The sequence below is a fragment of the Doryrhamphus excisus genome, linkage group LG6 (genome assembly GCF_037039965.1).
Source record: "Doryrhamphus excisus strain RoL-2023G ecotype Guam linkage group LG6, RoL_Dexc_Guam_v1.1, whole genome shotgun sequence".
NCBI lineage: Eukaryota > Metazoa > Chordata > Actinopteri > Syngnathiformes > Syngnathidae > Doryrhamphus > Doryrhamphus excisus.
Genome location: NC_136362.1, coordinates 62471 through 75928, shown reverse-complemented (window position 1 = coordinate 75928; position 13458 = coordinate 62471). Strand labels below are relative to the sequence as shown.

General features: G+C 50.9%; 9 non-coding genes across 9 annotated transcripts; all 9 read left to right on the top strand.

Moving 5' to 3' along the window:
• The first annotated feature begins 976 nt into the window (after positions 1 to 976).
• On the top strand, positions 977 to 1048 carry trnad-guc (transfer RNA aspartic acid (anticodon GUC)). Its single transcript has one exon. It is a non-coding gene; the product is annotated as a tRNA-Asp (tRNA).
• Positions 1049 to 1424: 376 nt separating this feature from the next.
• trnam-cau (transfer RNA methionine (anticodon CAU)) lies at positions 1425 to 1496 on the top strand. Its single transcript has one exon. It is a non-coding gene; the product is annotated as a tRNA-Met (tRNA).
• A 2801-nt stretch (positions 1497 to 4297) lies between these two features.
• On the top strand, positions 4298 to 4369 carry trnad-guc (transfer RNA aspartic acid (anticodon GUC)). Its single transcript has one exon. It is a non-coding gene; the product is annotated as a tRNA-Asp (tRNA).
• Positions 4370 to 4764: 395 nt separating this feature from the next.
• On the top strand, positions 4765 to 4836 carry trnam-cau (transfer RNA methionine (anticodon CAU)). Its single transcript has one exon. It is a non-coding gene; the product is annotated as a tRNA-Met (tRNA).
• A 2812-nt stretch (positions 4837 to 7648) lies between these two features.
• trnad-guc (transfer RNA aspartic acid (anticodon GUC)) lies at positions 7649 to 7720 on the top strand. Its single transcript has one exon. It is a non-coding gene; the product is annotated as a tRNA-Asp (tRNA).
• A 395-nt stretch (positions 7721 to 8115) lies between these two features.
• trnam-cau (transfer RNA methionine (anticodon CAU)) lies at positions 8116 to 8187 on the top strand. The gene has a single exon. It is a non-coding gene; the product is annotated as a tRNA-Met (tRNA).
• Positions 8188 to 9722: 1535 nt separating this feature from the next.
• On the top strand, positions 9723 to 9793 carry trnag-gcc (transfer RNA glycine (anticodon GCC)). Its single transcript has one exon. It is a non-coding gene; the product is annotated as a tRNA-Gly (tRNA).
• Positions 9794 to 10135: 342 nt separating this feature from the next.
• trnat-agu (transfer RNA threonine (anticodon AGU)) lies at positions 10136 to 10209 on the top strand. Its single transcript has one exon. It is a non-coding gene; the product is annotated as a tRNA-Thr (tRNA).
• Positions 10210 to 12557: 2348 nt separating this feature from the next.
• trnam-cau (transfer RNA methionine (anticodon CAU)) lies at positions 12558 to 12629 on the top strand. The gene has a single exon. It is a non-coding gene; the product is annotated as a tRNA-Met (tRNA).
• The last annotated feature ends 829 nt before the right edge of the window (positions 12630 to 13458 follow it).

The window sequence follows — 13458 nt, the reverse complement described above, 5'->3', positions numbered from 1 at the left end:
TACTGTCAGGCCAAACGGTTCGCGGCTTCGGCGGTTGTCCAGGCAAAAACTCGGGTGTGGGAGGAATTCGGTGAGGCCATGGAGCACGACTTTCGGTCGGCCTCGAAGGGGTTCTGGCAAACCGTCCGGCGCCTCCGAAAAGGGAAGCAGAGCCCAGTCCACACTGTTTACAGTGGAGACGGGGCCTGCTGACCTCGACTGGGGATTTGTTTTGGTGAAGTAGGTGCAGACACATCTATTAAAAAATGAAAATACAAAATATACAGAATGCAGTATAAATACGTATATGTACGCAGTCTGTTTTTTGTTTGTTATTCCGAAAGTGCAGTCTGATTGTTTTTCCTAAGAGTCCAAACTGAGCGTTAATTTAACGCATATAGAGTGTCAAAGTGGCAGGGTGAGGCAGAGGTGGGGTGTGAACAGTGTCAGGGGGGGTTCCGGGCCTTGTTGATGAGGCTGACAGCAGACAGGAAGAAACTTGTTTTTGTGGCGTGAGGTTTTGGTCCTGATGGACCGCAGACTCCTCTCAAAGAGACTGTGTCCGGGGTAAAAAAAAAAACTATCAAGACAGCCTCAAGGTCCAAAAGTGTTAAGGCAGTCCCATAGTGTCCCCACATCATGCCATGTGTCTATTTGCCTTGAGACATGAGTAAATTAGCTTAAATGCTAACATGCTAATGGTCATCATGTTAGCGCCAAGCAAGAGAGTCCTTTTTCAGTCGGGTCTAAAAGTGGGGGCAATGTGAAGCTGTGTCTGTGCCACCTACTATGTTGCTGTGTCCCCGGTCCAGTGTGTTCCCATCTTGGGTTGGAATGTCCCCATGCTGGTAACGGGTGGGGAATACAGTCCGTTGATGAGGATAAGCGGGATGGATTTCAGTGGTTAAAGTCTCCAGCTACCATGAAAACGGTCATGGGCACGAGCCTATTCTGAATTACCCTTTGGCCAATCGACACCACATCAACTCAGCAGCAGTCCTTGTTAGTATAGTGGACAGTATCTCCGCCTGTCACGTGGAAGACCGGGGTTCGATTCCCCGACGGGGAGTTCCTCTTTTGTATGTCACAATGTCACGTTGAACCTTGAGTCGGGTTGCGGTTGCAACAACCAGTCCGGTTAAACAAAACCTCTCTTAATCTTCTTCTCACGGTGTTCAGGTGTCTTTTACAATCTGACAGTCTTTTGCTGCCAAATCATTCCAGGCGTGGATAATGAAGCTGACCAGGAAAATGACAGCTGTGGGATTTCAACCAGAGCCTCCTGAGCGTAAGGAACCTTAATCTGGCGCCTTCGATCACTCATCCACCCAACCTAAAACGGTGCCCTGATCAGGAAAAAAAAACTGTGACCTTGTGAGGTTCACTGACAACAGAGGACACTCAAAAGGAGCCGCTCAAAGCAGGGTACTTGTACAGATGTCGGCAGCAGAGTGGCGCAGCGGTAGCGTGCTGGGCCCATAACCCAGAGGTCGATGGATCGAAACCATCCTCTGCTATGGCTGTGCTCTTCACGTGTCCTTTGAAGAGCTTGCAGATGTTACTTAGCTGACCTGGTCCAGTAAAGAGTTCATGCTTCCTTTACTGCTGTTCTCGATGCATTTATTGCTCTTGAGTGCATTCACACGCCATTGCGGGACATTGAAGCATCGCGAAACACCGCAACTGTCCTCACTCGTCCATTGTCACTCTTATGGACTTGAAGAATCCCAGCCAGTTTCCGTTCGTTTCGGGGAACCTCCTCCTCTTTGACGATCACCACATCTCCAACTTGCATGTTTCTTCTTGGCGTATGCCATCTTTGTCTGAGAGCAATGTTGGTCAGATACTCCTTCCACCATTTGTTCCAGAACTATTCCGACAAATATTGCAATTATCTCCATCTCATTTTAGTATACAAGTCCATCCATCCATCCATTTTCCTCCACTTATCCAGGTCCAGGTCGCGGGGGGCAGCAGTCTTAGTAGGGAAGCCAAGATTTCCCGGTCCCCGGCCACCTCCTCCAGCTCCACCGGGAGGACACCAAGGTGTTCCCAGGCCAGCTGTGAGACATAATCCCTCCAGCGTGTCCTAGGTCTGCCCCGGGGCCTTTTCCCGGCTGGGTATGCCCGGAACACCTCACCAGGGAGGCGTCCGGGAGGCATCCGGACTAGATGCCCGAGCTACCTCAACTGACTCCTCTCGATGTGAAGGAGAAGCGGCTCTACTCTGAGCCCTCCCGGATGACTGAGCTCCTCACCCTATCTCTTAGGGTGAGTCCAGCTACCTTACGGAGGAAACTCATTTCAGCCGCCTGTATCCGAGATGTCATTCTTTCGGTCATGACCCAAAGCTCATGACCATAGGTGAGGGTGGGAACATAGATCGACCGGTAAATTGAGAGCTTTTTTAACCACGACGGTCCGTTACAGCGACCGCATTACTGCCGAGGCTGCGCCGATCCGTCTGTCGACCTCACGCTCCCACTTTCCCTCTCGACGCCTGTACTGTGGGAGTCCTACACACAATTTCCCGCTGTCCAGTTCGCCCAGCACGCCAACGCTATTCCTCCACCAGGGATATTCCCCAGCTGCTGGCACTGCCCGCTCCAACCACACCGGCTGCGTCATCCGCTTTGGTGGGCCGACTTCAGGTGGAAGGTACGATATCCTGGGCGGGGGAAGCTTCTCCTACCACAGCATTAATTGACTCTGGGGCGGACGAGAACTTCATTGATAGCGGACTGGTCAGTTCTCTTAACATTCCTACTGTTGAGCTTGTCCCCACAAGAATGTCTGCTCGCTAGATGAACATCACCTGGCATGCATTACGCATCACAATTTTTTCCCTGAGAAACTAGGTTGGCTGTGGAATTGATTAAACATCAAGAAGTCCACATCAATTAAAAAAATAATTAAAAAGTGATATCCTGGCCGAAAAAGGTCCGGTTAGCTCAGTCGGGAGAGCATGAGACTCTTAATATCAGGGTCGTGGGTTCGAGCCCCACATCTTTTGGTGATACAGACCTGGTAGACCCAAATGAGTAGTGAGGGTGTGCTGGGAACGTCTGGCAGAGTCTCCCGTTCGTCGAGTCTTCAACTCTCACCTCTGGCAGAGCTTCACCTGCATCCCGGGGGAGGACCGGGATATTGAGTCCGAATGGGCCATATTCCGTGCCTCCATTGCTGAGGCGGCTGACCGGAGTTGCAGCTGCAAGGCCGTCGGTGCCAGTCGTGGCTGCAGGCCCCGAACCCGATGGTGGACACCAGAAGTCAGGGCCGCCGTCAAGCTGAAGAAGGAGTCCTATCCAGCATTGATGGCTTGTGGGACTCCGGAAGCAGCTGACAGGTACTGTCAGGCCAAACGGTTCGCGGCTTCGGCGGTTGTCCAGGCAAAAACTCGGGTGTGGGAGGAATTCGGTGAGGCCATGGAGCACGACTTTCGGTCGGCCTCGAAGGGGTTCTGGCAAACCGTCCGGCGCCTCCGAAAAGGGAAGCAGAGCCCAGTCCACACTGTTTACAGTGGAGACGGGGCCTGCTGACCTCGACTGGGGATTTGTTTTGGTGAAGTAGGTGCAGACACATCTATTAAAAAATGAAAATACAAAATATACAGAATGCAGTATAAATATATGTACGCAGTCTGTTTTTTGTTTGTTATTCCGAAAGTGCAGTCTGATTGTTTTTCCTAAGAGTCCAAACTGAGCGTTAATTTAACGCATATAGAGTGTCAAAGTGGCAGGGTGAGGCAGAGGTGGGGTGTGAACAGTGTCAGGGGGGGTTCCGGGCCTTGTTGATGAGGCTGACAGCAGACAGGAAGAAACTGTTTTTGTGGCGTGAGGTTTTGGTCCTGATGGACCGCAGCCTCCTCTCAAAGAGACTGTGTCCGGGGTAAAAAAAAAAACTATCAAGACAGCATCAAGGTCCAAAAGTGTTAAGGCAGTCCCATAGTGTCCCCACATCATGCCATGTGTCTATTTGCCTTGAGACATGAGTAAATTAGCTTAAATGCTAACATGCTAATGGTCATCATGTTAGCGCCAAGCAAGAGAGTCCTTTTTCAGTCGGGTCTAAAAGTGGGGGCAATGTGAAGCTGTGTCTGTGCCACCTACTATGTTGCTGTGTCCCTGGTCCAGTGTGTTCCCATCTTGGGTTGGAATGTCCCCATGCTGGTAACGGGTGGGGAATACAGTCCGTTGATGAGGATAAGCGGGATGGATTTCAGTGGTTAAAGTCTCCAGCTACCATGAAAACGGTCATGGGCACGAGCCTATTCTGAATTACCCTTTGGCCAATCGACACCACATCAACTCAGCAGCAGTCCTCGTTAGTATAGTGGACAGTATCTCCGCCTGTCACGTGGAAGACCGGGGTTCGATTCCCCGACGGGGAGTTCCTCTTTTGTATGTCACAATGTCACGTTGAACCTTGAGTCGGGTTGCGGTTGCAACAACCAGTCCGGTTAAACAAACCTTTCTCATTAGAACAAAACCTCTCTTAATCTTCTTCTCACGGTGTTCAGGTGTCTTTTACAATCTGACAGTCTTTTGCTGCCAAATCATTCCAGGCGTGGATAATGAAGCTGACCAGGAAAATGCCAGCTGTGGGATTTCAACCAGAGCCTCCTGAGCGTAAGGAACCTTAATCTGGCGCCTTCGATCACTCATCCACCCAACCTAAAGCGGTGCCCTGATCAGGAAAAAAAACCTGTGACCTTGTGAGGTTCACTGACAACAGAGGACACTCAAAAGGAGCCGCACAAAGCAGGGTACTTGTACAGATGTCGGCAGCAGAGTGGCGCAGCGGTAGCGTGCTGGGCCCATAACCCAGAGGTCGATGGATCGAAACCATCCTCTGCTATGGCTGTGCTCTTTACGTGTCCTTTGAAGAGCTTGCAGATGTATTGTCTTTGTTACTTAGCTGACCTGGTCCAGTAAAGAGTTCACGCTTCCTTTACTGCTGTTCTCGATGCATTTATTGCTCTTGAGTGCATTCACACGCCATTGCGGGACATTGAAGCATCGCGAAACACCGCAACTGTCCTCACTCGTCCATTGTCACTCTTATGGACTTGAAGAATCCCAGCCAGTTTCCGTTCGTTTCGGGGAACCTCCTCCTCTTTGACGATCACCACATCTCCAACTTGCATGTTTCTTCTTGGCGTATGCCATCTTTGTCTCAGAGCAATGTTGGTCAGATACTCCTTCCACCATTTGTTCCAGAACTATTCCGACAAATATTGCAATTATCTCCATCTCATTTTAGTATACAAGTCCATCCATCCATCCATTTTCCTCCACTTATCCAGGTCCAGGTCGCGGGGGGCAGCAGTCTTAGTAGGGAAGCCAAGATTTCCCGGTCCCCGGCCACCTCCTCCAGCTCCACCGGGAGGACACCAAGGTGTTCCCAGGCCAGCTGTGAGACATAATCCCTCCAGCGTGTCCTAGGTCTGCCCCGGGGCCTTTTCCCGGCTGGGTATGCCCGGAACACCTCACCAGGGAGGCGTCCGGGAGGCATCCGGACTAGATGCCCGAGCTACCTCAACTGACTCCTCTCGATGTGAAGGAGAAGCGGCTCTACTCTGAGCCCTCCCGGATGACTGAGCTCCTCACCCTATCTCTTAGGGTGAGTCCAGCTACCTTACGGAGGAAACTCATTTCAGCCGCCTGTATCCGAGATGTCATTCTTTCGGTCATGACCCAAAGCTCATGACCATAGGTGAGGGTGGGAACATAGATCGACCGGTAAATTGAGAGCTTTTTTAACCACGACGGTCCGTTACAGCGACCGCATTACTGCCGAGGCTGCGCCGATCCGTCTGTCGACCTCACGCTCCCACTTTCCCTCTCGACGCCTGTACTGTGGGAGTCCTACACACAATTTCCCGCTGTCCAGTTCGCCCAGCACGCCAACGCTATTCCTCCACCAGGGATATTCCCCAGCTGCTGGCACTGCCCGCTCCAACCACACCGGCTGCGTCATCCGCTTTGGTGGGCCGACTTCAGGTGGAAGGTACGATATCCTGGGCGGGGGAAGCTTCTCCTACCACAGCATTAATTGACTCTGGGGCGGACGAGAACTTCATTGATAGCGGACTGGTCAGTTCTCTTAACATTCCTACTGTTGAGCTTGTCCCCACAAGAATGTCTGCTCGCTAGATGAACATCACCTGGCATGCATTACGCATCACAATTTTTTCCCTGAGAAACTAGGTTGGCTGTGGAATTGATTAAACATCAAGAAGTCCACATCAATTAAAAAAATAATTAAAAAGTGATATCCTGGCCGAAAAAGGTCCGGTTAGCTCAGTCGGGAGAGCATGAGACTCTTAATATCAGGGTCGTGGGTTCGAGCCCCACATCTTTTGGTGATACAGACCTGGTAGACCCAAATGAGTAGTGAGGGTGTGCTGGGAACGTCTGGCAGAGTCTCCCGTTCGTCGAGTCTTCAACTCTCACCTCTGGCAGAGCTTCACCTGCATCCCGGGGGAGGACCGGGATATTGAGTCCGAATGGGCCATATTCCGTGCCTCCATTGCTGAGGCGGCTGACCGGAGTTGCAGCTGCAAGGCCGTCGGTGCCAGTCGTGGCTGCAGGCCCCGAACCCGATGGTGGACACCAGAAGTCAGGGCCGCCGTCAAGCTGAAGAAGGAGTCCTATCCAGCATTGATGGCTTGTGGGACTCCGGAAGCAGCTGACAGGTACTGTCAGGCCAAACGGTTCGCGGCTTCGGCGGTTGTCCAGGCAAAAACTCGGGTGTGGGAGGAATTCGGTGAGGCCATGGAGCACGACTTTCGGTCGGCCTCGAAGGGGTTCTGGCAAACCGTCCGGCGCCTCCGAAAAGGGAAGCAGAGCCCAGTCCACACTGTTTACAGTGGAGACGGGGCCTGCTGACCTCGACTGGGGATTTGTTTTGGTGAAGTAGGTGCAGACACATCTATTAAAAAATGAAAATACAAAATATACAGAATGCAGTATAAATATATGTACGCAGTCTGTTTTTTGTTTGTTATTCCGAAAGTGCAGTCTGATTGTTTTTCCTAAGAGTCCAAACTGAGCGTTAATTTAACGCATATAGAGTGTCAAAGTGGCAGGGTGAGGCAGAGGTGGGGTGTGAACAGTGTCAGGGGGGGTTCCGGGCCTTGTTGATGAGGCTGACAGCAGACAGGAAGAAACTGTTTTTGTGGCGTGAGGTTTTGGTCCTGATGGACCGCAGCCTCCTCTCAAAGAGACTGTGTCCGGGGTAAAAAAAAAAACTATCAAGACAGCATCAAGGTCCAAAAGTGTTAAGGCAGTCCCATAGTGTCCCCACATCATGCCATGTGTCTATTTGCCTTGAGACATGAGTAAATTAGCTTAAATGCTAACATGCTAATGGTCATCATGTTAGCGCCAAGCAAGAGAGTCCTTTTTCAGTCGGGTCTAAAAGTGGGGGCAATGTGAAGCTGTGTCTGTGCCACCTACTATGTTGCTGTGTCCCTGGTCCAGTGTGTTCCCATCTTGGGTTGGAATGTCCCCATGCTGGTAACGGGTGGGGAATACAGTCCGTTGATGAGGATAAGCGGGATGGATTTCAGTGGTTAAAGTCTCCAGCTACCATGAAAACGGTCATGGGCACGAGCCTATTCTGAATTACCCTTTGGCCAATCGACACCACATCAACTCAGCAGCAGTCCTCGTTAGTATAGTGGACAGTATCTCCGCCTGTCACGTGGAAGACCGGGGTTCGATTCCCCGACGGGGAGTTCCTCTTTTGTATGTCACAATGTCACGTTGAACCTTGAGTCGGGTTGCGGTTGCAACAACCAGTCCGGTTAAACAAACCTTTCTCATTAGAACAAAACCTCTCTTAATCTTCTTCTCACGGTGTTCAGGTGTCTTTTACAATCTGACAGTCTTTTGCTGCCAAATCATTCCAGGCGTGGATAATGAAGCTGACCAGGAAAATGCCAGCTGTGGGATTTCAACCAGAGCCTCCTGAGCGTAAGGAACCTTAATCTGGCGCCTTCGATCACTCATCCACCCAACCTAAAGCGGTGCCCTGATCAGGAAAAAAAACCTGTGACCTTGTGAGGTTCACTGACAACAGAGGACACTCAAAAGGAGCCGCACAAAGCAGGGTACTTGTACAGATGTCGGCAGCAGAGTGGCGCAGCGGTAGCGTGCTGGGCCCATAACCCAGAGGTCGATGGATCGAAACCATCCTCTGCTATGGCTGTGCTCTTTACGTGTCCTTTGAAGAGCTTGCAGATGTATTGTCTTTGTTACTTAGCTGACCTGGTCCAGTAAAGAGTTCACGCTTCCTTTACTGCTGTTCTCGATGCATTTATTGCTCTTGAGTGCATTCACACGCCATTGCGGGACATTGAAGCATCGCGAAACACCGCAACTGTCCTCACTCGTCCATTGTCACTCTTATGGACTTGAAGAATCCCAGCCAGTTTCCGTTCGTTTCGGGGAACCTCCTCCTCTTTGACGATCACCACATCTCCAACTTGCATGTTTCTTCTTGGCGTATGCCATCTTTGTCTCAGAGCAATGTTGGTCAGATACTCCTTCCACCATTTGTTCCAGAACTATTCCGACAAATATTGCAATTATCTCCATCTCATTTTAGTATACAAGTCCATCCATCCATCCATTTTCCTCCACTTATCCAGGTCCAGGTCGCGGGGGGCAGCAGTCTTAGTAGGGAAGCCAAGATTTCCCGGTCCCCGGCCACCTCCTCCAGCTCCACCGGGAGGACACCAAGGTGTTCCCAGGCCAGCTGTGAGACATAATCCCTCCAGCGTGTCCTAGGTCTGCCCCGGGGCCTTTTCCCGGCTGGGTATGCCCGGAACACCTCACCAGGGAGGCGTCCGGGAGGCATCCGGACTAGATGCCCGAGCTACCTCAACTGACTCCTCTCGATGTGAAGGAGAAGCGGCTCTACTCTGAGCCCTCCCGGATGACTGAGCTCCTCACCCTATCTCTTAGGGTGAGTCCAGCTACCCTACGGAGGAAACTCATTTCAGCCGCCTGTATCCGAGATGTCATTCTTTCGGTCATGACCCAAAGCTCATGACCATAGGTGAGGGTGGGAACATAGATTGACCGGTAAATTGAGAGCTTTTTTAACCACGACGGTCCGTTACAGCGACCGCATTACTGCCGAGGCTGCGCCGATCCGTCTGTCGACCTCACGCTCCCACTTTCCCTCTCTACGCCTATACTGTGGGAGTCCTACACACAATTTCCCGCTGTCCAGTTCGCCCAGCACGCCAACGCTCTTCCTCCGCCAGGGATATTCCCCAGCTGCTGGCACTGCCCGCCCCAACCACACCGGCTGCGTCATCCGCTTTGGTGGGCCGACTTCAGGTGGAAGGTACGATATCCTGGGCGGGGGAAGCTTCTCCTACCACAGCATTAATTGACTCTGGGGCGGACGAGAACTTCATTGATAGCGGACTGGTCAGTTCTCTTAACATTCCTACTGTTGAGCTTGTCCCCCACAAGAATGTCTGCTCGCTAGATGAACATCACCTGGCATGCATTACGCATCAGACGTGCACCATATCCTTGGTGCTGTCGGGAAACCACCACAAGGTCACTAATTTTTTTCTTATGCCCTCTCGCTCAGCTCTGTTAGTACTCGGCCTCCCCTGGCATCCCTTGCGTGTGTTGTGATGTTTTGTCATTCAGCGCCACTTTGCAGAGGCACATCCACTCGACAATTTAATTTGTTCTCCGACAGTGTTTCCCAATGTGGCAATGGTGGTTCAGTGGTAGAATTCTCGCTTGCCAAGCGGGAGGCCCGGGTCCGATTCCCGGCCAATGCAGTATATCTCAGCTTATACCTTTCTTTAGAGCTCATGTTGAAAAAGTACAAAGGCTCTTTTCCTGCGAAAGTGCAGTATTCAGACTGACACCTGAAACGTAACAGACCGGACCACCCGAGAGTTAAGGTGGACAGCACTTTGTGAAACCTGACTGCAGTCATGCTGTTGTAGTCTCTGTCGCGCAATTGCTCAGCACGTTTGGCTGTTAACTGAGAGGTTGGTGGTTCGATCCCACCCAGGGACTCTCAATTCACACAATTGTTGGACTTTGGACTCCCTCCCTTGTATGAACATTTTTCCCCATTGGCGAACTGTTTTTGTGTTGGTGCCAGATGCACTGCTGGCACTGTGGCTAAGCTGGTCAAAGTGCCTGTCTAGTAAACAGGCGATCCTGGGTTCAAATCCCAGCGGTGCTTGGTCAGTGAAACTTTGGCAGCTGATTTCTGAACCATGTACTTCTTTTTGTCACTTGCCCTTCAAGAACGAATTGACGTTGCATCCACAGCTGACGTGATTGTTGTGGATCCCATTACGCCAGAAGGTGCTTGAATCCATTTTTTTAATTAAACCATTACCTGTGAGCGGTAAGTTACACCATTGCACTAAACATTGTTAGAATAGTTAGTAATGGAGTTAGTAGTGAATAACTAACAATGCTTGTGGGGATTTTTTTTTGGTTTTGGACATCTTTCAGATAAATAAGCATGCAAACTGACCCGGGAACATCATGGCTGTTCCTGACAAATGAACATAACGGGAGGGTTAAGATGACTACACTTCCAAAGTTCTCAGCTATGACTGAACCTCTCGCTCCTTTTTTTCCTGAGAAACTAGGTTGGCTGTGGAATTGATTAAACATCAAGAAGTCCACATCAATTAAAAAAATAATTAAAAAGTGATATCCTGGCCGAAAAAGGTCCGGTTAGCTCAGTCGGGAGAGCATGAGACTCTTAATATCAGGGTCGTGGGTTCGAGCCCCACATCTTTTGGTGATACAGACCTGGTAGACCCAAATGAGTAGTGAGGGTGTGCTGGGAACGTCTGGCAGAGTCTCCCGTTTGTCGAGTCTTCAACTCTCACCTCTGGCAGAGCTTCACCTGCATCCCGGGGGAGGACCGGGATATTGAGTCCGAATGGGCCATATTCCGTGCCTCCATTGCTGAGGCGGCTGACCGGAGTTGCAGCTGCAAGGCCGTCGGTGCCAGTCGTGGCGGCAGGCCCCGAACCCGATGGTGGACACCAGAAGTCAGGGCCGCCGTCAAGCTGAAGAAGGAGTCCTATCCAGCATTGATGGCTTGTGGGACTCCGGAAGCAGCTGACAGGTATTGTCAGGCCAAACGGTTCGCGGCTTCGGCGGTTGTCCAGGCAAAAACTCGGGTGTGGGAGGAATTCGGTGAGGCCATGGAGCACGACTTTCGGTCGGCCTCGAAGGGGTTCTGGCAAACCGTCCGGCGCCTCCGAAAAGGGAAGCAGAGCCCAGTCCACACTGTTTACAGTGGAGACGGGGCCTCCTGACCTCGACTGGGGATTTGTTTTGGTGAAGTAGGTGCAGACACATCTATTAAAAAATGAAAATACAAAATATACAGAATGCAGTATAAATATATGTACGCAGTCTGTTTTTGTTTGTTATTCCGAAAGTGCAGTCTGATTGTTTTTCCTAAGAGTCCAAACTGAGCGTTAATTTAACGCATATAGAGTGTCAAAGTGGCAGGGTGAGGCAGAGGTGGGGTGTGAACAGTGTCAGGGGGGGTTCCGGGCCTTGTTGATGAGGCTGACAGCAGACAGGAACAAACTTGTTTTTGTGGCGTGAGGTTTTGGTCCTGATGGACCGCAGCCTCCTCTCAAAGAGACTGTGTCCGGGGTAAAAAAAAAAAAACTATCAAGACAGCCTCAAGGTCCAAAAGTGTTAAGGCAGTCCCATAGTGTCCCCACATCATGCCATGTGTCTATTTGCCTTGAGACATGAGTAAATTAGCTTAAATGCTAACATGCTAATGGTCATCATGTTAGCGCCAAGCAAGAGAGTCCTTTTTCAGTCGGGTCTAAAAGTGGGGGCAATGTGAAGCTGTGTCTGTGCCACCTACTATGTTGCTGTGTCCCTGGTCCAGTGTGTTCCCATCTTGGGTTGGAATGTCCCCATGCTGGTAACGGGTGGGGAATACAGTCCGTTGATGAGGATAAGCGGGATGGATTTCAGTGGTTAAAGTCTCCAGCTACCATGAAAACGGTCATGGGCCACGAGCCTATTCTGAATTACCCTTTGGCCAATCGACACCACATCAACTCAGCAGCAGTCCTCGTTAGTATAGTGGACAGTATCTCCGCCTGTCACGTGGAAGACCGTGGTTCGATTCCCCGATGGGGAGTTCCTCTTTTGTATGTCACAATGTCACGTTGAACCTTGAGTCGGGTTGCGGTTGCAACAACCAGTCCGGTTAAACAAACCTTTCTCATTAGAACAAAACCTCTCTTAATCTTCTTCTCACGGTGTTCAGGTGTCTTTTACAATCTGACAGTCTTTTGCTGCCAAATCATTCCAGGCGTGGATAATGAAGCTGACCAGGAAAATGCCAGCTGTGGGATTTCAACCAGAGCCTCCTGAGTGTAAGGAACCTTAATCTGGCGCCTTCGATCACTCATCCACCCAACCTAAAACGGTGCCCTGATCAGGAAAAAAAAACTGTGACCTTGTGAGGTTCACTGACAACAGAGGACACTCAAAAGGAGCCGCACAAAGCAGGGTACTTGTACAGATGTCGGCAGCAGAGTGGCGCAGCGGTAGCGTGCTGGGCCCATAACCCAGAGGTCGATGGATCGAAACCATCCTCTGCTATGGCTGTGCTCTTTACGTGTCCTTTGAAGAGCTTGCAGATGTATTGTCTTTGTTACTTAGCTGACCTGGTCCAGTAAAGAGTTCACGCTTCCTTTACTGCTGTTCTCGATGCATTTATTGCTCTTGAGTGCATTCACACGCCATTGCGGGACATTGAAGCATCGCGAAACACCGCAACTGTCCTCACTCGTCCATTGTCACTCTTATGGACTTGAAGAATCCCAGCCAGTTTCCGTTCGTTTCGGGGAACCTCCTCCTCTTTGACGATCACCACATCTCCAACTTGCATGTTTCTTCTTGGCGTATGCCATCTTTGTCTCAGAGCAATGTTGGTCAGATACTCCTTCCACCATTTGTTCCAGAACTATTCCGACAAATATTGCAATTATCTCCATCTCATTTTAGTATACAAGTCCATCCATCCATCCATTTTCCTCCACTTATCCAGGTCCAGGTCGCGGGGGGCAGCAGTCTTAGTAGGGAAGCCAAGATTTCCCGGTCCCCGGCCACCTCCTCCAGCTCCACCGGGAGGACACCAAGGTGTTCCCAGGCCAGCTGTGAGACATAATCCCTCCAGCGTGTCCTAGGTCTGCCCCGGGGCCTTTTCCCGGCTGGGTATGCCCGGAACACCTCACCAGGGAGGCATCCGGGAGGCATCCGGACTAGATGCCCGAGCTACCTCAACTGACTCCTCTCGATGTGAAGGAGAAGCGGCTCTACTCTGAGCCCTCCCGGATGACTGAGCTCCTCACCCTATCTCTTAGGGTGAGTCCAGCTACCCTACGGAGGAAACTCATTTCAGCCGCCTGTATCCGAGATGTCATTCTTT